General features: G+C 40.5%; 1 long non-coding RNA gene across 7 annotated transcripts in view; it reads right to left on the bottom strand.

Annotated features, from left to right (window-relative positions):
* LOC104911065 overlaps nt 1-24,970 on the bottom strand; it is a 279,979-nt gene that overhangs the window by 47,546 nt on the left and 207,463 nt on the right. For all 7 annotated transcript variants that reach the window (XR_004159868.1, XR_004159865.1, XR_004159869.1 and 4 more), the window contains one exon: nt 24,126-24,331. This is a non-coding gene — a long non-coding RNA (uncharacterized LOC104911065). The remainder of the gene's footprint in view (nt 1-24,125; nt 24,332-24,970) is intronic.

Here is a 24,970-nt window from a genome sequence, read left to right as displayed (position 1 = left end):
GAGAGCGGGGTTTAAATGACTCTGTTAAGTTTCCGCTTTGAAAACAGCCTGTCTAAACAAAAGTCCAACCCAAGAAGAGAATGAAAATTGAGGGAGTGTAAAGAAGAGAAACTAAGAAAACTTTGAATTATCTGAAATACAAGAATGAAGACAAATGCAAAACTGCTGGGAGAAAACAGTGGAAGTATCACAGATGACCTCTTAAAACATAAACAGATTTTAGTGTACAAATAGCAAATAAGGGACAGACTAAAATAAATAAGAATAGCTCCATGAAATACATGAGTGTTAAAAAATGTTTTATCCAGTGATATTTTCACAGGATTTTGAAGTGCACGTAGGAATTGGACTTTTGCACAAGATGTTGATTTTTTTGACTAGTCTTCCTGCAGTAATTAATTCCTTTCATATAATTCAGTCTCTCTGGCTACTGTAGTCAAAATTTTCAAGATTATCTGGGAAATAAATGTAAAATGCTAACATATCTGAAAATATGGTGATTATAAGGTGCCCAACTGGAAATCGAGCTATTCTCGCTAGTGAGTTTTGCACAAAGCAAACCTTTTATTCATAATCCAAATATTCAGTGCAATTCCTCATAAGACAATGAGGATAGTTATGTATCTGGGAATAGCCTCAGGAAGGTGCCGTGACAGGGAGGAGGAGAGACTAGTTCAGAGGTGTGGGAAGCCCAAAGCTATCCCATTTCCTCCAGCCTCCACTCCCAGCCTCCTCTTGAGCCTCAGCCACTCCCAGGACTTGCTGGAGCCTCCCACCAATTCCAGCTTTTCCCCAGTGTGGAAAAGTCACTGACAGAGCTGGACCATGACAGCAGCAGAAGCCAGCAGACCAAAGGGCTGGGAGTATTGCCGGCAGCACAGATGGGAGCATTATACAAAGTAGTGTCAGCTGGAAATGTGTTACTGAGCTTAATGAAGAGCAAGGGAGGAACACATTGACTGGCTAGTACGATGGACAAGGGTGGGTGCTAGCAGGGATTAAGCACTTAGCTGAAAGGTTCTTATTTTGTGGAAGGGAGAGAGCAGGAATGGGAAGGCAGAATATTTTCTCCTGAGCCAAAAGAGGATTTTAATACAGAATTTTCTTGGCCTTTATTTGTTGAGGAGTTTGTAAAATGCTTCTCAAGCTATGGGTTTAGAGGCCCAGATTCCTACAGAAAACCACTCCTGCATCTACTCTGGGTTGCTATTTTTCCTTTGTGGTCATCTGACAGATTCATCTGAAGGCCAAAAAACCTCCTTAAGGCTACGGAGGTCACTGAAACGACTATACGACTATTGTACTATATTGGAGATTTACATATTACCATCTTCATTTTAATAAATGGCTACCTAACTTGCCCACTGTCACAGTTTGACTCAGCACTGGAGTAAGGAAAGAAGCCAGGAATCCCAGCTCGCCACCACATGCTCACCCACTAGCATGACAGAGTGGACACTGGATGTTTTTCCTCCCTGGAAGCTAGTCAGAAGCAGTATCTACCGACAGCATGCACGATCAGATCACTCTGTGGTCAAAATAGGAAACATTATTCATTCTTCTTCTGGGACTGCAGCAAATCCCTGCACAAAAAATACCATCAGCTAGAAAAAAAAGTATGCATCAAATAAAGCTATATGATTTAATTAAGCGTTAGATTAGCTCTTCCCAAAGCCGCTAGTAAAAACACCACAAGCATATGCAAATGATGGATGTTTGCGGACAGACCTACACAGCCTTTTCCATAACCTTTTATATAACATTAGTGCAGGCTTAGACAAAATGTAGTCTTGTTCTTTTCAAGCCAGCATGAAGTGCAGCCAGGAAGCATTAGTCATCAGAGATTTTTTGGTAGTTGTAGTTTGGAACCCCAACTGGAGTGTTTGCTTTGTACAGCTTGCTTTGTAAAAGCTCAAAAATCTAAATCAGAAATTGGCTACTATCTTGTTCAAAATATATTTCTTTTCAAACAGCTTTTGACTAAGCTATCACTGTTAGAGGAAATTTTCCTATTTACGCGCTTATAACACAAAACAAATGCGAAAGAAACAACCCTTCCCTTCTTCCCCAAGGAATCATAACAACATTTTTTCAATAACGTTTTGCGGGATTTCATATTAAAATATATTCTGAATTGTGTTTCAATGAGGAAAAAAACAAAACAGAAATTATGATTTTCTTAACCAAAATAGAACAGATGTTAAGTATTCCTCAGAAAGTTTTTATCCTCTAGACTGAAACTGAGTATTTTTCATGTGTTATTCTGAAAAAATAAAATTTGAACATTTTATGAAACAATACATGGCCTTTTTCAGTTATTGTCCATTCACAACAATACATCCATCCTGTATATTTCTATGTTCTGGTCATTATAGTTATTGCCAGAGCTTTGGCCTAATGAACTGCAGTTTTGCGTACAAATGGGATTTGATTCTGCAATCAAGATGATTTTCTGCAAAGCAGTGAAGAAGTACAAACGGTCGTGTGTACTTTGAATTCCTGAAATGAATCATGGAAAACTCTAACATAATAACACCTTGTTATTGAGTGCTATACAACTACAATTGCTATAAAAGCAAAGAAGAAATCTGAGGTAGTGAAATAGGTTTTCAGCTGGCACAGCCCTACTGAACTGAAGAGAGCTACGCCAACTTAAACAAACTCAGATTTTGATATGGTCAGTGTTTCACCATAGTAAAAAAACTGCGACATAGGGTGGTGAAATATCATGATATGCGCCGACATCCTGGTGTCAGCATGGCCCACGTGCTTAGGGATCTCTTCAAGAAAGCCTTTTTAGCATGAGGTGCAGCATGGAAAACAGCGTAGAAGGTATGATGGCTAAAGGGTGGTCTCAGTGTTCCCGGTGAGATAAAGCAGATGGATGTAAATCAGTAGAAGCCTAAGACATCTTGTGCTTGAGCAGGTACAGATGCCCCCAAATGAGCACTAGCCTGAGATGGAGCCAGAGCAGAGCACAAGCTGTACTGCTTTCTGTCAGCTGCTCTGTGCCTCCTTCTGTCCATGCTGCCTTCTCCCTCATTGACATAGATATTTGTGCACAGAGATTCTCACCTGGCCCAAAAACCTGAGCGGTGCTAAAACTAGCCTGGTAGAAGATGGCTTGGCTTTAACCTGGGTGAGCTTCATGCTTCGGTTCATAACACTGGGGAAAGGCAGGAGTGGTGCGGTGGCACCTGGGGTACCTCTGGGGTACCTTTCTCTAGGTGGCAAAACCACTCATATCAATTTTAAGAGTTTCCAAAAGCTATACTTGATGAAAAGGAAAACTCCTCTGGACAAATTCTCTTGCTTGTCAATAATCAGGATTAAACAGAACTGAGTGTGCTAGGAACAGAACTGCTAGCCTGAGGAAGCGTGACTTAAGAGGTGTTTATTATTAGTTTTCCCACTCTACTTCTTGCTCCCTAGGTGAGTTACTTACCGTATCAGGCAGAAGTGTCTGAGATAAGGCTATTTCATACAGACTTTGGCATAGGACAGCAATAATGTGGCCTGGGCCCAACAGATCTGTGGTTAAAGATAACCCTTTGGCAAAGCTCTTGCTGACTTCAGTGGTGCAGGACTGGGTCCTCTGTATTGCTCATGACTGCTTACCCCTCTGTTTATTCATTCAGCAGCTCTCAAGTCTGAGAGCCATGGGTGTTCAAAGCAGTTTGCAGGATTTGTTGCCCTAAATGACTCCACCGAAACAGATCCCTCAGGACTGCTAACAGAATATGGTCTCAACCTCTCCCAGCGGGATGGATTTTTTCAGCATATGATCTCCTCCCATCCTGGCAGGCAGAATAGTGATGTTTTACCTCAAAGGCGGATCTGCCTTAAGCATCACAAAATAACACCAACCCATGAGAAGCAAGACTTCAGAGGAGGTCAATTTAATTCAGGTCATAACAGGTATGTTATTCCCAACTCTAAAAGCTTCTGTTTCAAGAGTTAATTTGCTTAAAGAACAAAAGTATTTTAATCACAAATGCACCCTTTTCAGGCATGTTGCCTCTAACATGTTCGTGATTTTGAGGAATTTCATAACAGTGCTCTTGCATCATTGCATCCTGACACAAACTGTTGCGAGATAAAGCATGCCTTTTTGCACTTGAGTAAGTGTGTAGCTTCCCTTTCTATCAGCCATTTTTAGGAAAATTCTAAGTGACACAGCAGAGCAGGATGTTTGTATGTTACCTATTCACAAGTTATCACCAAGACTATGTCAGGACACTGCAAAGCAGAGGGCACATGACTGGTACAGTGCTTCCTACACTGCTTCATGGTAGGTTGGCTCCCCTGCAAGCGATACCCGGAGAGCTTGGATCAGATAGCAGGAAGTTCCAACAGAGTGATAACTAACCTTACAGACTCCAACTGAAGAAGCATGAGAGCAATGATCAGAATCAAAAAAAAAATCAGATAATAGTTATTTATATGATTGACATTCTGCTCCAATGTATTCACACAAAGACTTCTCTCTCTGCCTGACATGCAGGCGCTGCATTCCCAACGCATTCTTGCAGCCTACACCACATCACTGAACAATAGCAAGCCTTCTTTCATTTTCCTGCCTAGCTTCTGTGAACAGCACTCTGTTGACAACTGATTCTGTTCTCACTACTGAAGAATTCCAAAAATTGACCAATATAAGGACAGCCTGTGACTTTCAGGAGGCATCTTAACACATCTCATTTTTAAAATTGTGGTTTGGTGCTTCTTTTTTTGTTTTGTTTCTGCTTCAGAGGATACCTATGAAAGTGTAGTTACCCTACAAAGCACTCCTCAGGTGAGAGAGCTGCTCCGTATACAGCACCTCTAATAGCACTAAAATGCAAATATATATGGACAGTTTTCTCCATTGGACCATTTCAGAACAGTTTTTGCCTGCTAAACTTTTATGTTCGTGATGAGTGCCAAATTGACAGCCCCCATGCAACTGAAATCTTTTCCACAGAAAAAAACAGATGCAACCAGTCCCAAGCCTGAAATGGACAGGCCACGAGTAATATTTAGAAAGTCTAGCCTTCTCAACACTCATTCCCGCTCTTTCTCTTGCTCCTAAAGAATAATCACTTTGGTTAAATGATAAGGACGCCATAAATCTGAGCAATATGCAAAAAAGGCCCAGATCTCCCTCCCCTTTACCACACACGAGCAAAACATTTTCACCAAAGATAGTGCAGCACTCAGTCTCATGGCTGGCAGTGAACAAAATCAAAACAGAAGAGATGGGAAAGATGTGATGAGATTACTGGCATATTATATCTTTCTTTTGATGGTGATGCAATGGGCAGTGTATTCCATAAATCAGAAGTGCTTTTCAATTCCTCATTGACAACGTGCTCTCACAAAGTCACAGAGATGAGTAATGTCTTTTGCCATCTTCAGTGGCATCCCATCCTGCGAGGGCCACTGTGGCCTCCCTGCTGGACTTCAGGAATGCACTATGGCAAGGCATGAAGTTCAAGGCACAGGACATTTTAATTAGTGCAGTATGACTGATCAGTACCTTCACAGCAGCAATATGCACTCTGAACACACAAATCTGACCTCTCCACTCAATACTCACTTGCCTTAGCTCAAATGCAAGCTCTCTTGCATTTTGACTCATTAAAATTTTAAGAAACTGAAAATCTAAGTAACAAAAGCTCTTAACTAAAAGGTACTTGAAATGTGTGAAAAATAGAACAGGGAAGATGAGAGGAGAGGACAGGAGATATCCAAATTTTCCACTGCTGTTTTGTGCCATTTTCTGTGTTAGCTTCCTTTGCACCAACTAACGTAAGAGACTGAAATATTTACAAAACTATTCCCTATCTAGTCAGCTATTATCTAGTTTGGGAAAAAAAAAGGACATTCTTTAGTGTATTCTCACAGTAACATTTTGTCGTTGGAACCCCTGATTTTGAGAGTGTGCCACACATGCAGTTTCCAACTATTCAAGAAGCCCAATGAACTAGAAACAACCTCTCTTTAACAATGCTTATATAAAACTTCAGCATTGTCTGCATCTTTCTTCAGGATCTTATATATAAGGATGCCTTAAGGAAAGCCCACTCTTAATTTAGGCCAAATGTGTTCTTGGCTTCCGACTTCTCTGGGTGTATCTGGCACAGTCAAGGCCAAAATGGAACATCAATGACCAAGTGTGCTGACGTCACTGAAAAATGAAAACAATTGGAAAATGACAATCAAAGGAAGGTGAAAGATCTAGTCCCAGGGCTTCCTGTTTCAGATGAGAGTTTATTCAGATGGCCTCCAGATAATCTGAGCCAGATAGAGGGTACACCAACATCACGTTGTTTATTCTCTCAACTTTGTTAGCTGTCAAATGCAAGAACAGTCTATTCTGGATGCATTTATGCTCTACCATTTCCACACATCCTTGGGTGTAAGCTTTGATTTATGGTGTTGTAGTAGTAGAAGCAGTCTGGAGTTGAGAAAGGGTCTAAGAAATATGAACGAACAAGGACAAGCAAGAAATTTCTGTCTTAAAACATCTTTTGTGCTATAATTATGTTCAGTATTTTTTCTATAGCAAATAAGTTTACTTGGTAGGCAAATACAATACCCTTCTTTACGTATCTCTTGTATTGCAGAGAGGGCTTTGATCTCACTGAAAATTCAGAATTTCTTTTGTAATAGTAAAGGAACACAAGCATGCATAAAAATCAGTTCCACGCCATGGTAAGCTTTTCCTCCAAAAAGTAGTTAGCTGTTTTAGCTAAAGCTACTTTGAATTGAGAAGCTAAAACACTACTAAATACAAGGACAAGGGCAAATGGTGCATATGGGAATGAGAAGTCAAAGTCAAGTCATTTAACCATGCTAAAAAAACTGGTTAGCTTATCTTCGTTGCATGTGAATTAATAGTCTAAAGCTCCAGCACTCACAGCTTCACAGAGTCAAATTCTATTATCTCCACTGCAGCAAAATATGGGCTCCAGCACAGGAAGTCAAGGTGGTATCAAGACTTCCTTAAGATGTATAAGCAATAAATACAACAAACTCTAGGAAAGATAAGACAAGATGAAGAACAATAAAAACCATTGCCTAACAGTAGATGGACACCGGAGTGTAGGCAGAATATTTTGTCCGGCTTATTTCTCTGCAAAGAAAACCATTTTCATGGTTTTCCTGGAAGAACTTGTTTGCATTTTATCCCCGTTGTAGTGCCACTGAAGCCTTGAATTCCTATTAAGAATCTGTGATTTCCAGCTCTAAAACTAATTTCTTTAAGCAACACAATGGAAACTTTTTTGGTAAATGTAGCATTCATGGAGCTACTAAAGGAAAAGTATCTTTTCAACCTCAAAGGAATTAATGAATTTGGTTAAGTGCAAAAATTTAAACTAGTGAAAACTACCAGTATATGCTTCAAGTCTGCTTCTATCTTAATCTCATATGTGCCCGGAAGATCATATTCCAATATGTAACAATGTTTTCAAAATGTAGTTCTCATTAAATGCTATTATTAAATTTACCTTTTTTGTTCATTGTTGTTGCATTGATTTAGGTTTTTATATCCTACATTTCACATTTAGTGCCTCTAAACCCAGGATCCATCGTAAGTATTATAGCAATCACATTCAACTAGTCCTGCATTCACTTTTCTTCTACGATACAGTTTATATCTTGAAAGCTCCTAGGTGATAGAAACCTGAAATTCACCTTGCATAATACACACTCACTACTAGCTATAAAAATAATTTCCTGAAGCTTGTTTCTTAGAAGTAAATTTAATAATGTTTTCACATGTATTTAACTTAAATGGATGCCTAAGATCAGAATCTGAATTGTACATGTCACTGGATCGAGAGTAGGAACAGTAGATGTAACAGTCCAGTTAGAGTCTAAGCAGAGACAACTTGGGATGGACATCCAAAATTTACATCCAATATCCTCAGGAGCTATGGCCAGATGGCCTCTGAGGGCCCTGGCTGGGCACTCCTTCAGCTGGGGACCAGAGGCTGGCGTCCACATGAGAAGCACTCCTCCCTCCTTGTTTGCACAGCAAGTTTCTGTGCTGGGCTTAGAGTTGGGCAGTTGCACTTAAATTTCTTGGCCAAAATTGGGGTACACTTCTCTTGTCTAGCTTTGGCCATCAGAAGCCAGTGCAAGTATATAGCATGTTTTATTTCCTTAAAATGCAAATATCGACCCTTTCATTGCCTAAAAGGTAACTGGAATCTTGAGTTATTGCAATGCATGTGGCAGCTGTCTGCATCTGACTTGAAAGCTTGACGGTAAACAGAGAGGGGCTCTGGCCTTCTGGTCAGGATGCTGCTACCACTGCCGAGCTGCAGCAGTGCTCCTCCACTCCCTTAGCAAGAGCTGGCCATCAAAATGCATTTGAGCAAGCTTAATCTGCAATAATTGTATATTACAAACGTATTTATTCTTTTTGGGGAGAAACTCCTTCAAGGCTCCAGATGAGATATTTCTCACATATATTATTTGGCTTTTCCTGAGGCCCTAATGAATCGCTTTGAGTTACAGCCTTGGATATTGATTAGCCTCATTCAGTTGAAATCTAGGCTTAGCAATCTATACTGGTCTATAGTTTATTTGTGATATTATTCCTAATAAAGAGCTGCAATTAATCCACATCAAGAAAAATCAATTAATACAGATTTGTATCACAAAGAAAGAAATCCTCCCCATATCTGCCCACTAATCCTGAAGCTTAGGCCCTTCTTTGCTACCAAGGAAGACAGACAAAAAATATTGATTTCACCCTATTTTTAAAACTTCTAGTGATACAACAATAGTGTAGAGAACAGACGGGGCTTATCAATTAAAACTATATTTATACGCAATGATAGATGAGAACACACAATGCCACTGTTCTCTGCATTATTATAAATAGTATGATGGGTTTGCAGTTTTATAGTAATAATCATTAACACTTGTGTTTATATCATTCTGTGCATGGCTCTCAAAGAGTCCGAATTCACTTATGCTATGTGTTATGGTTATGAATCTTGCGCCATATGAATTACAATGCAGTGACGGTTCTAGAAGCAAAATTGCAGTTATCTGCAGCTGCATGGGAAAGCAGAAGTATTCTGTATAATTTTAGCCTAATGGTACAATGTGAAGAAACACAAGATGTTATCCAAGCTAACATCTTTCTAATTTTATCCAGTTCTATCTCCCATTTGAACGAAGCTAATATCTAACCTAGTTTATTAGAAGTAAAAAATCTTATCAGAGTCTTCTTGCAGGAAGCATCACATAAACACCATGAATTAGATTTTGCAATTTTAGAAGCCAAACTTTATTCTTGCTACACAAATAAGACAACAATGTGTCATTGTCCTTTCACAATCCTACTGTAAATAGTTTACATGATTTATTCTTTTGCATGCGAGATAATTACATATTTTATACCGGTATATTTTATATCATCAGTAGGTTGTTATTCTCACTGCCCCATAATAGAAATTGTGTATTTTCCCACTGCACTGAATGCTATTCTTAACATACATTGGCTTCAACTATCTAAAAATATCAGTTCTGTTGCCTGTGGGAAAGTTTTGCTGAAGTTATTTCTATTAAAAGTTTAATATTTGTCTCTTCCATTTTTCATACTGCATGTGCCATTCACATTTAATGCTGTCTTCTCTCATATGCAATTACTTACAAGTACTTAAGTGTCACATATGGCACATATTAGGCAAATAATGCCCTAATTCACTCTAATGCTAACATTAATATGAATGATTAGGACTCAGATTAGTACTAGAGAATACCATTTTAAAATAAATTGCGATGACACAGCGACAGCTCTATGAAGGATTAAGGAGTATGGATTATTGCAGGTTATGGTTCATGACACCGAGTGATATGGCTCTGTTTGCTCTTGCCAAGGCAATCAGAAGCCCAAACAGCCAACAACTATTCTTTGAACTGTTGAGTTTGTTGGCTTGGTTTTTTTCAGCTCCTTTAGTCTCTGACGGGCAGTAAGTTTTGGAAACAAATAAAGATCGACTTGCTGTGAGCTGCCTACGTTTACAGAAAGCTTTGTCAACTGCCATTTAGTTTATCTGGCAACCTAGAGCCAATCTGAGTGCAGATGCAAAGGAAAAGTTCTGTTTTTTATAAACATTCTCTTCTCTGCCTGAAGTCATATATTCAATGAAGTTGCCTTTAAATAAATAGCAGCATTTATTTTATCTGTTGGTGTTCCTTTAAACTCATCTCCTTATAACAGTATTTTTACTTTTCTTCTTCCTTTCCTAAAACATAATGGATGTCTAGAAACTTGCACTCACGCAACTGAAGCAAGAACATCCTACAAGCCTACAGAGCTCTCTACCTACATAGTTCAACCCTCATTTTTCTCATCTCTCCATACCATACATCTGTGTTTCAGCAGCTTGTAAATCAGTACGTTCCATACAAGGAAATGAACAATGAGTTGAGAAAGAATGCTGCTGTAGCAAAAATTTCTTCTTAATAGATTCTTAAGAGAATCAGAAATGATTCTGGTGGACACAGATCTGTCTGCTCTCTTTATCCTTCTTCCACAATTTTAAGCCTCTCACTCCCTATGTGCAGCTACAAGCTTCCTTTTCTCCACACACATAACTAAATATATTCATATACACACAAGATAGTAATTTTCCCTTCTCCTCTAAACTACAACTTGTTGATTTTTTTAACTACAGCGAACTTTATTAATTGTGGCTTTTCTGAATAGTCAGTAAAACAACTTCACTGGGATTACTTGTATAAATTAAAGTTAAGCACATGTTTAAATGTCTCCTTGAATGTGGATGTATCTGTTTTCAATGAAAGAGTAAAAAAAGAAATAACAAAATTGGTCTGTCTTAATCTGGAAATCTGAATTAACATGGAATATGGCCAGTTTTTAGCATAATTTCCTCTCAGCTTGTTCCTTATTTTCTCTTCCATTCCTTTTCTGTTTGATCTTTTGAGTTATTTTCACCCTTTACTCTGTCATTTTAAATCCATCATGCATGTCATCCACGTCCTTGTGAGGACTCTGTCTCAGATAATGTGCTATGTGGCTTTTAATATACGGGCACACATGCACATAAACACACACATACATTCTTGTTTCTTCACTTATATGTTACGAATGCTTGCAATATTTTTCCAGCTGTTTCTGTGAACTCAATGTGCTTAAATGTAATGAATATCATATTCATTAAAAAACAATCATAACTGAACATGAGCACATTTAATACACGTGCATTAAAAATATTTTCCTTTAAAGGTGAGCTGCAAAGGGAATTGAGGCAGGGAAATAAATCCTCCTTCCATTTTTTTTCTTATTTAGCACATGCAAGTATTGCCTGCAATGTTCCACTCTCTCCCTCTTCTCTCATCTCTGTCTTCCTGATATTTGGAAAGCCTTTCCTACAGCAAGAGCTTTGCCAGGTTCTCCTTTCTTATGGGCAGAAACTAAGACTAGTGAAAAGGACAGCACCAAGTGCAGTGTGTTCCCCAGGTGCTGATGAGTGTTTGGAGGTCTGTAGGAGAAGGATCATATATTAATGTAGCAAAATCAATCTAAACTAATTTCATTGTGCTGGCAAGAACTGTGCGCATACAAAATCTTGAGATACAGAACAACAACAATGAGTATATTAAAAAGATCAAGCTGTGAGCTCTTTCAAGCTTTCATTGTAAATCATCAAGAAGTGATGAAAAGCATACATGTAATAAAAATAATCATTTGCAGGTCACTTTTAAATGATGTGACAAATGCAGTCTTATCTATTGCTGAACTAGAGGACTCACACTCTCTATCAGTCATTCCCTTTCTCCTCACAGTCTCCTGCACTGTGCCTCTTTTACACCTTTCCTTCTTCCTATCAACTCTTCCATCTTGTCTGCTTCCTTCATCTCTCAGACTTCTGCAGGAGAGCTTGCCAGCCCTCCTCAGGGACTAGAAGCACAACAATCTTTCCCTAACAAAATTCTGGCACTTCCTCTTGACATTTCTTCTGCAACTTGGAAGCAAAGCATGTGAAAATGAGAAATAATGGGAATAAAATTCAGCTGACATCTTTGGAACTTCAGAAGGACCTTGGGCTGAGTGCTGAGAGAAAGGCATGGCCCTGTCTGAATGCAGCACAAGCAAAGAAAATTCAGCATCTGAAACCCTGGGGGAGATTATGATGGCTGCCATTAAGTGAATGGAGCCCTACCGGACTGGGCATCCAAGCAATCTGTGATAATATTCATTCAGATAATTCTGCTGGTGAGACATGACTCATCACGCTGCAATAGATACAGCCAGCAGGAATCAAAAAGTCCTGGTCAGGAGACCAACACTCGTTTCCATCTAAATCACTGCTTTGCCATTGTTACATCTTTGTTTCTCTTCACCACCTTTCTGAAACGTTTGCACGTAAGTTGGAACTTTTTGAAGATTGCTTAACGCAATCTGATCTCTACTTTAGTTCGGTTCTGTAGGCACTTCTGTAACAGAAATAAATCATCAACAGTGATGTATCACTGGTGAGCTCTAAAACATCTTAGAGAACTATAAACACACTGAAATTTCTTATATGTTCCAGCAAATAAATATGTGTATGTGTATTTATTTGCATACACACATGTACCTGTGCATGTCTGTGCATGTGTGTATACATACATATCTGGCTCTAAACAAAAAGTATACCAAAACTGAAGGAGAGCAGAACATAAATAAAGTCTGAATTACGCTTTTTTTTTTTTTTTTAAATAATAATAGGGCATGATTCTCATTTCAAAATGTCATTTGTTTCAAAAATTGCTATAGTCAGTCAGAAGGATCACAGAATCATTATGGTTGGAAAAGACCACTAAGATCACCAAGTCCAACTCTCAACCCATGCCCACTGACCATATCCCTCAGTGCCACATCTCCATGGTTCTTGAACACCTCCAGGGATGGTGAGTCCACCACCACTTCCCTGGGCAGCCTGCGCCACTGCATCACCAGTCTTTCTGAGAATAAAAGTTTCCTAATATCCAACCTGAATCTCCCCTTGCACAACTTAAGGCCATTACCTCTCATCCTAATGATGCTAATGGATGCTAATGGATGGAGTTGTACAACCCTTTACTATGAAAGAGAGAGTTAAATATGTTACTGACTTAAGCTACATCTTAAATGCTGCTCTTTAGCCAAGCTCATACAACAGGGCACAAACCACATGAGCAATAAGCATCATACATGCACATTCTTCAAAGCTTCATGCCCTGATAAACATTGCTGATAAAATGCAGATACCAAATCCCTCCAAAGTAATGCAAATAAAATCTGTAGTCTAAGAGGCCAGCTCTGCTCCCTGTTCCAATAGTGAGAACTCCAGTGATTGCCTTTTGTGCTGGGAAAGGATGTGCTTCTGTCTGTACCAGAAGGGCTGCATAGAGGTAGGGTCACGAAGCAGAAAGTTGCTGTCCTGCCAGCCTAACACTGCGGCCAGCTCTAACAGGAGCTGTGCAATGGTGTTCCTGGTGGGGTCAGGGGGACACAGGCCATATGTTGAGTTCTTAAAGTTGTAGTTCAGCAATGGAAATCACATACCTCAGCAACAGTGGGTATTTTCTGATCAATGTAAATGGAGTCAATGCTGGAAAGAATCTGAACTTGGCTCTATTGTCTGGAAAAGGGTCATTTGCAAATTCTCCTTGTTTTCTAATTGCTGATCTGCTTTGTTCCTGTCACGAATGATTTCTGCAGTGCAAAAGAGGCAGTCACTCTGTGGTGCTTTCTGTGGGACTTCTAGCTGCTTCCACAGCAGGTAGGATCACAGGTCACTTATGAATCACAACACTTAGGAAAAAATGAGAATTGTTTCTGCAGAATGAAATTTGCCTACTCCCCCAGTGCCATAACTCAATCACTTTCAGGCTCCATGGTCTCAGGTTCTATAAAAAGAATTTTATTTGTTGCTGAAAAAATTTATGACCCTCAGTAACTTAATGCAATTTCAGTGTATGAGACCCAGCAAAAACTGTAAGAACAGGAAAAAGCAAAGTGTAATTAGTGAAGGGTTGTACTTGACATTATGTCTATTCATTAAACCAGAAGTGGCAGCTAAAACGAGAACCATGCCAGCCACACAGCTTTGTGTAGTTACGAATTTGTGGCCTGGTTCTGGGTTGTTTTTGCCACTCTCCTCCCGATTCCTCACATTTATCCCACTGTCAGAACATGCCTGTTGCTCCTGCTTTCTTCTCTCACGTTTCTTGTCCCTTTCCCCATTGAGGTCACACTTGTACACCCTCAGCCAAAACCAGGGCCACCTAATGCTGAGGGATGCCATGTCGCTATTCTTCACAACAGCAACTTGCCCTGTACAGTCAGATGGGTGTCCACAACTAACAAATTTAAGCCAGATTCAGAAAAAAGCAAGCCTGTTGTTCCCCTCCAATACTTCTCACGTGCACTGTAAAAGTCCTCCAGGAAGCACCAAGTTAGTGCAGGACATCTGATGAGATCACAGCGTGGAGCACGCTTGGCTGCAGCCATTACAAAACCTTTAGCATCTAGATGTCAAGGGGTTTGCTTGTATTTTTTTTGGTGACAGCTAGTGCAGTACCTGCCAATTGACACTGCTGGTCCTGGTGACAGCCAGGAAAACCACCACAGTGTGTGGCCATCCTACCCCAACACACACCTCTGGCATGGTCCTGGAGTCCTCCTCATATGGTGATAAACATTGATTTATATTGTAGAAAGGTTTATAGGTATCAGCCTCTTGTCCCCTGCCTTTGCCAAACCAATGATGGAGTCATACCACTTAGGGGCAAACTTGCAAATGAAGGCTTTCAAGGTACAACATATGCAGCTGTGTGAGCACCCATATGCAGGCAGAAGGACTTTTGCACACTAACCGTGTAACAGTGCACAGATCCATTTGGGTATTTTACTGCATCACTCTTTAATGACATTGGCTGATACCACACTGGTATCACTCATGCCAATGAATACTGCTATTGGTAGCCTGAGTGGTATGGAGCTGGCTGAGCAATTCACAGTGGATTGTTTACCCACAGCAATTTAGCTTTGTTGCTTTCAGACATAGCACACAACCTTTCACAGCACAAAGCCAAACAAGCAAGGAACATTTCACAGCCAGAATTATCAGACTGACACACTATATCAATATTTCTAACTCCCTGTGACGGTTACCTACTTTTTTTTTGCTCTTTTTTTTTTTTTCCTTTGGCTTAAATACTTACAAAATATTACTTTTGCACATAGGGAATAGGCTTAACTTAGGTAACAGAAGAGAGGTTCTTGGCAGATCAACTGCTACTGTGCTTGGTGCTGATCAGACTAACGCCATGGCCTCCATCAGAGACAGCAGTGTAATCCTTATGGTCATCAATTTACTTACTGAGAAAGTTCACATCTTCCAGCTAGCAGCAGCTGTGCTGGTGATTTCTTTGTTACCTGGTGCGGTGCATTTAAAGGAGTACGCTCAATAGCCTTTTCCCTTTTCCCTAAGACCTTCAGTCCCTACTGGGAATGGGCAACATTTTCAAAAGAGCCTAGAGCCTATTTTCCAGAACGATTTAGTCACAGACTTCCACATGAGCTCACACATCCCACCGCTGGGCTGTGGTTACACACAGATTTCTCCAGGACTCCGAGTTGGCATCAGCAGGCGATGCCCACTGTGGCTGCTGCCACCCCTGTGTGCAGAACAAGGAGGGCAGTGTGGGGACTGGTGCTGGGCACTGGCAGCACGACTTGCTGCAGCCAGATTGCCACAGAGAGGTGTTTGTGGAACCGTGGCCTCCAGCGCTCCTCTGTGAGAAAATAACTGTTCACAGAGCTCCAGCCTATCATAGCGAGGCCAATTCTAATGCCTGAGTTCTAGTGACAGCCCAGGTACCATCCCATATCACCTCTGGCAGGTGTCTAGATACACCTTTAGATGCTTCCGCTTGCGTTTGTCTCACTCGCTGGTGGAAATAGTGCTGTTCACCTTCCACGTAGTTAAGTTCCATTAATTACTGTGTTTCAATGGAGAATGAAAGCATAAAAGCACCTGGAGATGGACAGCCTCCGGCTAACAAATCCTGGCCCCTCAAGGCTTTGCCTACTGCAAACACATTATCTGAAGGCCATAAATCACCAGCTTATTATGTAATGGTCAAGGCATTTCATAGACAAAGATGCATTTCACAGAGAGTATGGTTTAATAAACAGGCAGCCTTTCAGCAGCTAGACGGGAATAAGCCAGTGATCTCAGCCCAGTTCCTGCTGGAAAGGCAGTCCCAGCACAAACCCACCAGCACAGCCATCAGACTGCACGCACTCTGCCCTGGGCTGGCCCCAATGGCAGCACTGCCATTGCCCTTAGCAGGCTGGGAAAGCCCATAGGGTGAGGTATCACAGGATCTCTGTGGGATCAGGTGTGCCCAGCCCCAACTGCACCCAGGGTTGTGCTATCCAGGGGTGCCCAGATGTGCACAATTAAACTCAGACATTTCATTAATCCGTCTTACATGCTACCATTGGTAAACTGAGGGGTTCGTTGGCTTGGCTGAATTTAGACCTGAACTCACATGTGCTAGGCATGCACTTCTGAAATGCAATGAGAAATATTCATTATTCTTGGATAGAGCTGCCTTTTAGTTCTGCAGTTATAGCAGCTGTCGTCATTTACTGCATTAGCAAGCACTGTTTCTGTGAATTTATATCATCGTATCCTGGAGCTCTTTGCCAGCAATATGCTTAACCCACTGCTGCAAAATAATCCCATATATATTGGCTACATATTTGAGATATTATGATTAGACTTTTTTAGAGGGTGTTAGGCATTATTTTTATAAATGTGGTATGTGTGTATGCACAAGGTTTTTACAATCAACCTTAAAAAGGAAAGAAATATATTCTCATTTTTTACCTTACACTTTGACATGGCTTCCACCAGCCTCTCATAGCCACGCTGTTACTGTAAAGTACTTATCATTATTATTCTAAGAGATTTCCCACTGCCTATCAAATCTGTCGTTGTAATGGAATAATAGGTGATAGAATCTGAGGATGTCTGATGAGATCAGAAGGCTGACAGGTCTGTACATAAAAGAGAGATGGGGATTAGCAAGCAATCTTCCTACAGTCAGCAGTTCCAAGCCATGCAGTAACCTTGTCCTTCCTACAACGACATCTTCTATACATTAAAGAGAATACTTAGAAGAAACCTCTGGTCAAAACATCTTCAATTTCAGTTGTTATAACTACACGAGAAATTTTACTTTCTTTTTGTACAACTTTTACACCGCAAAAGCCTCAGTCTGCAGAGGAAAGTGTTTTGTTCAAACAAAGAAAATAACTTATATTCCAGCAGAAACTGCAGTTTCAAGCACAGACAAAATTTTTAAGGCAAATTCATTCTAAAAAATAATTTCATAGAGGAGTATGAATCGTACCAATATAGAATAAATATAGATAGAATAGTTAAATAAATAACAGAACAGTTAAATAAAATGGTACATGTGACTACAATTTGAATGGGAAGAAATAGATTTGGGAACAGCGTGTTTCTAACTCCTTTTGATAACCCTTGTAGAGTGCTGATACACAATTCATGCACAGGATACAGATGTTCCCTGCTGGGTCTTATCCACTGAAGATATAAATCTGCCAGCACAGCTCCCGCATCAGCCACAGTTCCAGAGCTTGTCCCTCAAGTCAAGTTATAGCAGCTGGTGTTCAGTGACAGAAACTGATGTGCCAGCCAAAATGGCAGCCCGCAGAAACACCCAGTCATGAGACTACTGCAAGGTTTCTTATAAAGCTCTTGTCATATTTACTGAATCCACTGTGAGCATATTAGACTATATTTCCCCACTGAGGGCTGGAAAACTTACTTTTCCTCTGCTACTGAAATCCAAAGATCTCTGGGACTGGGGATGCTACAGATCTGCACTGTGGATTTGGTACTTGAAGATGAGGATAGATGCTTTATTCAGCAAACAGATTGCACCTTTCAGGTAGTTTCTTAATGCGTGTGTTAAGGGACAGTATTCTAGCTAGTTTTCCTGCTATTTCCCTTCCTCATACCATTTTAATGAGCCATTTATTTGACAAATGAGAAGGGAGTCCCTACTGAGCTCAATGCACAACTCTATCTGCTTGAATTTCCTGTGTGCCAACACTGATTCAACTCAAATACACATTCCAAAGGGCTGGCAGAGAGTCTCTTGGGCATCACCCAGCAAAACAAATACAGGAGGTGAAGGTATCCTTATTTCCGATCAGCCTGCATTTGCTCTCTCTAGATCTGCATAGCTGAGCCTGGATAAGGTTGTGAATGCACTCTCATAAGCCAGAATGCATGGACTCTGCTCTGATCAGCATTTTAGGACTAGTGTAGTGTCTTAGCAAACTGAAGTTGACTTGTTGACCGTCCTGTGCTCAGAAGACTGTTGACTGCCACCACCATTGTAACTGAGATTTCTAACTACAACCAGCAGAACTTCTCCATGCACCAGTGTGCCAAGAAAGCAGAGATACTCCTTCTAACAGTTACTCCTTGAGGGAGGAGGAAATGAGGGAGAGGGAAATGCAGAGAGAATCACAGCTACTTTGCACTACTGACTTGGCACGTGTGGCACTATCACCAGCTGGCAGAGCCTTGCTCCTAGGGAAACGCTGTGGCCACATCTCTCAGAGCTCAGTGACAGAATTTAAAAGTATACAACAAAGCACAGAGGTAGGAGTGAGTACAGTAAAACTAATCAAAGGGCAAAAAATATGCTGCTATATTTATACCAACTTCACTGCAGGTTACTTAGCTCCCTTCCAGACTGGATCTCCCATTCAGAGCAAACTGTTGTAACAGATTTTCAAGAACAATAACAGTCTGAGCCTGTGAAACACTGAGTGCTTGAGTTCAGGGAAAGTTGTGGATGCTGCAATTAGTCTTCTAGATAAACAAATCCTAAGGGATGTTCCCGCCCGGCATTTAGCGTTTTCAGTGAGTTACAGTATTGTCTTTTGGAAAAGTCTTAATTTGTCCTTATTTGGAATGGAAAGAGCTTCTGTCTACAAAACTGCTTTGATATTTTTAATTTATAAGCTATTAAAATCAAAGCAGAGTGTTGCATCACAATTAAGTGCTTCCTGAAAGAAAAATCTGTCACCAAGTGAAGAAGATAGTAATCACTGAACGAATGAACTGAGGTTATAGACACTCTCCGGTCCCTTCAATATTTAAGTAGAAAAAAAGTGTTTTGAAAATAAAGCAGTTTCAGAAAAGTCTTGGCAATAACTGATGGTTTTCAAAGCAAACCATGTGATACGCCTCAGCAGCAGCTCTCTAGCTGCTTCAGAGCCCAGTACTGCTCTACTGTATATCCTGCTTCCTGGAATCATCTCAGCTTACTTAAAGGCATCCACCATGCCTTTTACTTACGTTTCATTTGTAAGCGTGGAGAAGCACAAACCATTTGCAGTGTGATCCCCAAATACTGTGCTTATCTAAAAGCACCCTTAATTTTACGTAAAAGCCACACCTTTAGCACCACAGATCTACTCACCATCTATACATTCAGTCCCAAACTGAAAGTTATGCATGTTCTTGCTAACCTAGTTTTATGCCTGCGTGTGTTTTTTTTAATAATAGGCCTAAATCCATATTAATGATCCAAAGAGTGACCAGGCCTCAGCACCTTTTGTCCTCTATACATTAACTATCCAATAATCAACAGTAGCTGTCCTGTACTCTGGTATCTTTGGCCTAATTCAGAGGGACAGATATTTATCATCACCCTTGAATTGAGTGACCCATTCTGACAGGTCGACATCCTTATTTATGTAACAATGTCATAGACAGTAACTGCTAATGAGTGGAGTGACACAGAGGTCTGTTAGATGGAAAGGCAGAGGAAAGCTGAAAAGGGCATGAGGGGTTAATGGGACTTTTCTGTTCCAGCCTCCTGGGATGTGTAATTATGTCCTAATAAGAAATGAATGTATTGATTAGATTAGTGTGCAATTGTGTCCGTGCGCACACGTACAGTGCCACATGCATATAGTCAGTAATTGTGTGTGCCTGTTTTTTTCAGTATGTGTTTTTAACGTAAAGTATCTTTGTCTTTTGGCCAAAACCAGGCAGTGCACTCTCACAGTCCTCCTCTTGTCCTCACTGGGGCAAACTTCTTGTGAGTCCAAGTGGAGTTTATCTGAGTAAAGGCTGAGCTTAACTTCAGTAAACACCAAATAAGGGCTTCAGGATTAGGTCCTCGCAAACAAATGACTTCCTATTTGCATTGTTTGGTACAAAAACCCACCATCACTTAAAGGAGCAGAAAAGCAGCCACTGCACTGTAAACAATAAGCGTTGTCTGCTTAGAAGACCATCCACTGCACAAAGTAGGCCATGCTCATCCCTAGCTAAGTCCTCCTCTATCAGTCTGCTTACAGTAAAGAGGAATTTGGCCCAGCATTCTTTCTCATCAAGTAAAATATGTTCTCTGACAGGTCAAGGAAAACATCCTTCACACGCTCACAAAGACCCAATTCTCCGCTGCATCTCCTAAGTGTGTGCAATCTGAACTTGAGGGCGAGTTCCCTTGATGGGAAAGACACAACAGTAGAGAAAAGCAGGGGAGGGGGAAAAAAAAGTAAAGCATGTCTGAAAATCAGAGCTCAGGAGGCAAAGGAATGCAGCTGATAGCGTTACTCTCGCCTGTAGTGCCTTACTGATGCTGATAGGGAAAGACAGAAGAACTGTAGCTTTTCATACCTTATAAATACTGCACAAACTCCAGCTACGAACATAGCCTTATATGTCCAGTAGGCCTGCATTTGATGTTTGAGTAAAAAAAGGAACAACCAGGGTTATCCAGTAGGAATAGACTTTTTGGGTCACAACCTCAGTTCCTTGTCCCTGGGATAACGAAGGCCATAGAAGCAGCATGCAGAAGCCTTTGATAAATGAGTACCTCTAGTTGCATGCTGAAGAAATAAATTACTTTCTAGTGACTCCCTCTGGAAAGAAGCAGCATTATTAGGCTCTAGTGGGATTTCCTTCTATCCCACTCTTGACTAGGACCTTTGTGAGGCAAAGGGGGAAAAAAAGGAAAGCTGAATTCATTAGTCTGAGAGGGCTTGCTTTACCCAACTGTAATTTTTGTGCACTGTGGCTAGGATTCCAGACGTAACATTCAGGAAAGGCTGTATTACAGCGATGTAAAAAAGTACTTACTGGGCAAGATTTCTAAACATTTCTGAAATGCTTAACCTACTTAGTATAAGAACGCACTGTAGAGTCAGTGTCACAGGAGAAGCACCCCTTGAAGACATGTTCTGAGTAATCTAGATTTTTTTTTTTCTGAAGAATGAAAGATGGTAGGTATAGGTATGGAAATGCAGCACTTGCAACATGGAGATCACCAGAGCCCTAAAGGCTAACGATTACTGAGAGATAGCACCACAGCTAAATACAATTCCTTTCCATTGCCCAATATTTCTACTTCAAATTTTCCCATTTAGGAGCCCCAAGGAGGCATTTCTTAAGTGTTTTAATTTATAAAATATTTTAAGGATCATATTTTTAAAGGAGACTAGAGCTAAAATGCAGGATGGATCTAATTCTGAAGGTCCACCTACTCAAAATTGCCTTCAGGAGTGAAAATAGAGAGAAAAAGCCCTGCTCTGGCAATGAATGTAGTAGTTTTATCACTGACTTCAGTAGGGCTGAAATAGCATCTGAAATGAAAGCACTGGGGAAGGAACAGCCTAATAAACTCATGGCATTTTCTTCCACTTAACATATGTAGTTAAAGCAAGTTCAGTATCCAGAGTGAATAACGGAAATACCCTCCGAAGGAAGAATGCTGTAGTTCAAATGCAGGTCTGAACAGCAGATGCAGAGAAGTTAATTTTTCAGTGACTGCTGTCCCTTTGACTCTTAATAGTTGAGGGTGAGTTTGCATTTGAACTCAAACAAAACTGATTTTCCTATTATATTGATGGGAACTGTGTAATGCAATGCTTCATCATCAACTGGCTGATTTATTTCAAAGGGCAACTTGATGCAGCCAAATTGGAGCAAGGTAGCCCAAACTGAGCAGAAATATCCTTCCCCATCCCATTTATTAGTGTCAGCATCAGCATAAGCTTTTCTCCTTAATGGACCAATCTTTCATTCAGGCCATAGAAGATCCTGAGAAAGTTTTCCTCGTTTCTTTATATTTTGCCAAACTTCTAAGTGAGCTCCTAAAAACTTATTGAAAGAGCATTACTCAGTCTGACACATTCCATTTATTTCAATATGGTGACAAAGAGGGAAGATCTAGTTAAAAATATTGCAATAGCCTTATGGGATACTTATGGGTTTTTTAAATGTAATACATCACAATAGAATACTTTGTTTTTGTAGAAGGGCATTCTGTATTCGCCAAAAAAGCTGCTGACTTAATCATTAGTTATGATGAGAAGAGATTTAGTGCTCTCTTTCTTTACACTGTCAGTGAGAACAATGTCTATGAAAAAGCCTATGCTTCCCATTATAAATCACTATAAGCTCCATGAAAATTTCTCCTCTACCCTGGGGTTTAAGTGAGCAAATACTCGGTCATGCAGAATCCCAATAGTAGCACTTCATGCTTAGCTCTACAAGTTTATGAAATGCTATGGTTCACTATAAGTCCAGGCGCTACCCCTGCATGCAATTGCCATTGTGTAGCAATTTATGTATGGCTGGTCTTTGATGAAATACCTACTAGTTTTCCCCTCTTCCTTGCAGGCTGTGTCTATTTTCAAAATGCTTTAAAAATGGAACACAAACATTTATCAACGTTTATCACTAGACTACATTTTAGAAACAATGTACCCTCTACTTCTTCATCTTCAAACATTTAGAGGAAACCATCTCAGATCTTATTTAGGGTAAGCAAGGATTCAAAACCAAGGCCATTCAAAACAGAAATAGTGTACATATGCTTCCTTTCATTGAATAAGGAATATTGTACTAAATCATCATAAGAAGACAAATTTAACTTTAAATGGTTTGAAGAGAAGTTCTGAGATTTATAAGCCACTCTCAATATAATTTGTATTAAGAAATACCCAGAACTAAGTATCCAGGTTTAGAAACCTTAGACTTTCATTGCCTTGCTATTTTCCCTCCTCCCCCTTATTCATAGTCACATACACTGACTGAATTTTATTGTATGCTTCGTAAAGAAAAAAAAGACTCTTTTTTGAGCCTTCCACACATCCGAAAGCATTTTTTTGTTTGTTGGCCTAAGGTGACAGCATTTTCTGTATTTCCTCGTTTATCAGAAGCCTAACAAAATGTTCTGAAGAAAGGAAGCCAGCTCACTTTTCCTAGGTCTTAGTGCCTTCTAACATTTAAATTCATTCTTATGTTTTTTTTCTTATTCATTGCTTTTTCTGTTTCTTGAAGAAAACATTCTTATTTCAGGAAAGGGAGATATTGTTTGTGTCACGCCAACAAACCGCTTCAGTCTCCTCCTTTTCCGGGTCTAATGTTTTGAGCTTTATTCAAAATTCCTACCACTGGGCTCAATTTTGAAAGGGAGGACTTTGATTGAAAGTTCTCAGCCACCCACACTGGACCTGAAAGGCCACTAGAAATAGCCCTTGTCTGCTTCATTTCTCAGGAACCAGAATAGACACATTCCCTCTGGTCTGCCCTCAGATATGGATTTGGCTCAGTAAGCAAATGTCAGCTGCAGAAGCAGCTGGCTGCAGAACAGTTTTTGTGGAAACTGAGAGAGCATGTGTCCTCTGAAAAGATATAAAACCATTTCACTAATTTATTATTATAATTTTTTATTTATTCTGAATGAACTTAGAAATGCACAAGAATCACTGCCTAAAGTCAAATCCCTATCCATCCTTTGATTTCAGCTTGATTGTTGACATTATTATTGCAAATAAAATTAATTATAAATTTATACTGTAAAGTTGTTTTTTAGATATCTGCGAGACCCCTGTACTACGCTGTATCAAGATAAAAGCAGAAGCACTGTAGATCTCTGGCGATTGTAGATCTCACAGCTCCTAAAGCTATATGCTGACAAAAGGAGTTTGATTTTCACATAAAAGAAAGGTGTGTCTTAACCTTAACAGGTAAATAGTACCTAAAGATGTTACCTACCTTAGCTGCCTTACTGATGTCTGAGTTTCCAAGCAGACCAAGGCTCTAGAGGCAGGAGCTGAGCTAGTCCTTGAAATGGGCTGAAATCCTGCCAGGGAACAGGGGTAGTGCCAATGATGGCGTCCCAGCTAGGCCTCCCACAGGAGTTACTGGCACAGCCTCCCTCTTGCTTCTGTGGGGATGAGTTCTCCAAGACAGACCTGACCCTGTACAAAGATAAAGAGTGGCTGATTAAAACGCAACATTTTCCAAGAAAAGAAGAGAGTTTTTATGTAAGTAACTTCACCATTTACATACAAAGCAGAGGTTCCGGATGAGGTTCAACAAAAGCAAGTGTAGGGTCTTACACCTAAGGACGGATAATTGCATGCACCAATACAGGCTGGGGGATGAGCTGCTGGAGAGGAGCTCTGCAGAGAGGGACCTGGGCGTCCTGGTGGACGACAGGTTGGCCATGAGCCAGCAGTGTGCCCTCGTGGCCAAAAAGGCCAATGGCATTCTGGGATGCATTAAGAAGAGCGTGTCCAGCAGGTCGAGGGAGGTGATCCTCCCCCTCTACTCTGCCCTGGTAAGGCCTTATCTGGAGTACTGTGTCCAGTTCTGGGCTCCCCAGTACAAAAAAGACAGGGATCTCTTGGAAAGAGTCCAGCGGAGGGCCACAAAGATGGTGAAGGGCCTGGAGCATCTCCCCTATGAAGAAAGGCTAAGTGAACTGGGTCTGTTAGCCTTGAGAAAAGACGAACTGAGAGGGGACCTGATCCAGGTTTATAAATATCTGAGGTGTGGCGGCCATAGTAGTGAGGCCAGTCTCTTTTCAGTGGTACATGGAGACAGGACGAGGGGAA

The sequence above is a fragment of the Meleagris gallopavo genome, chromosome 5, assembly GCF_000146605.3.
Source record: "Meleagris gallopavo isolate NT-WF06-2002-E0010 breed Aviagen turkey brand Nicholas breeding stock chromosome 5, Turkey_5.1, whole genome shotgun sequence".
NCBI lineage: Eukaryota > Metazoa > Chordata > Aves > Galliformes > Phasianidae > Meleagris > Meleagris gallopavo.
The sequence above is the reverse complement of the archived record's forward strand: the minus strand, read 5'-3'. Positions and strand labels throughout refer to the sequence as shown.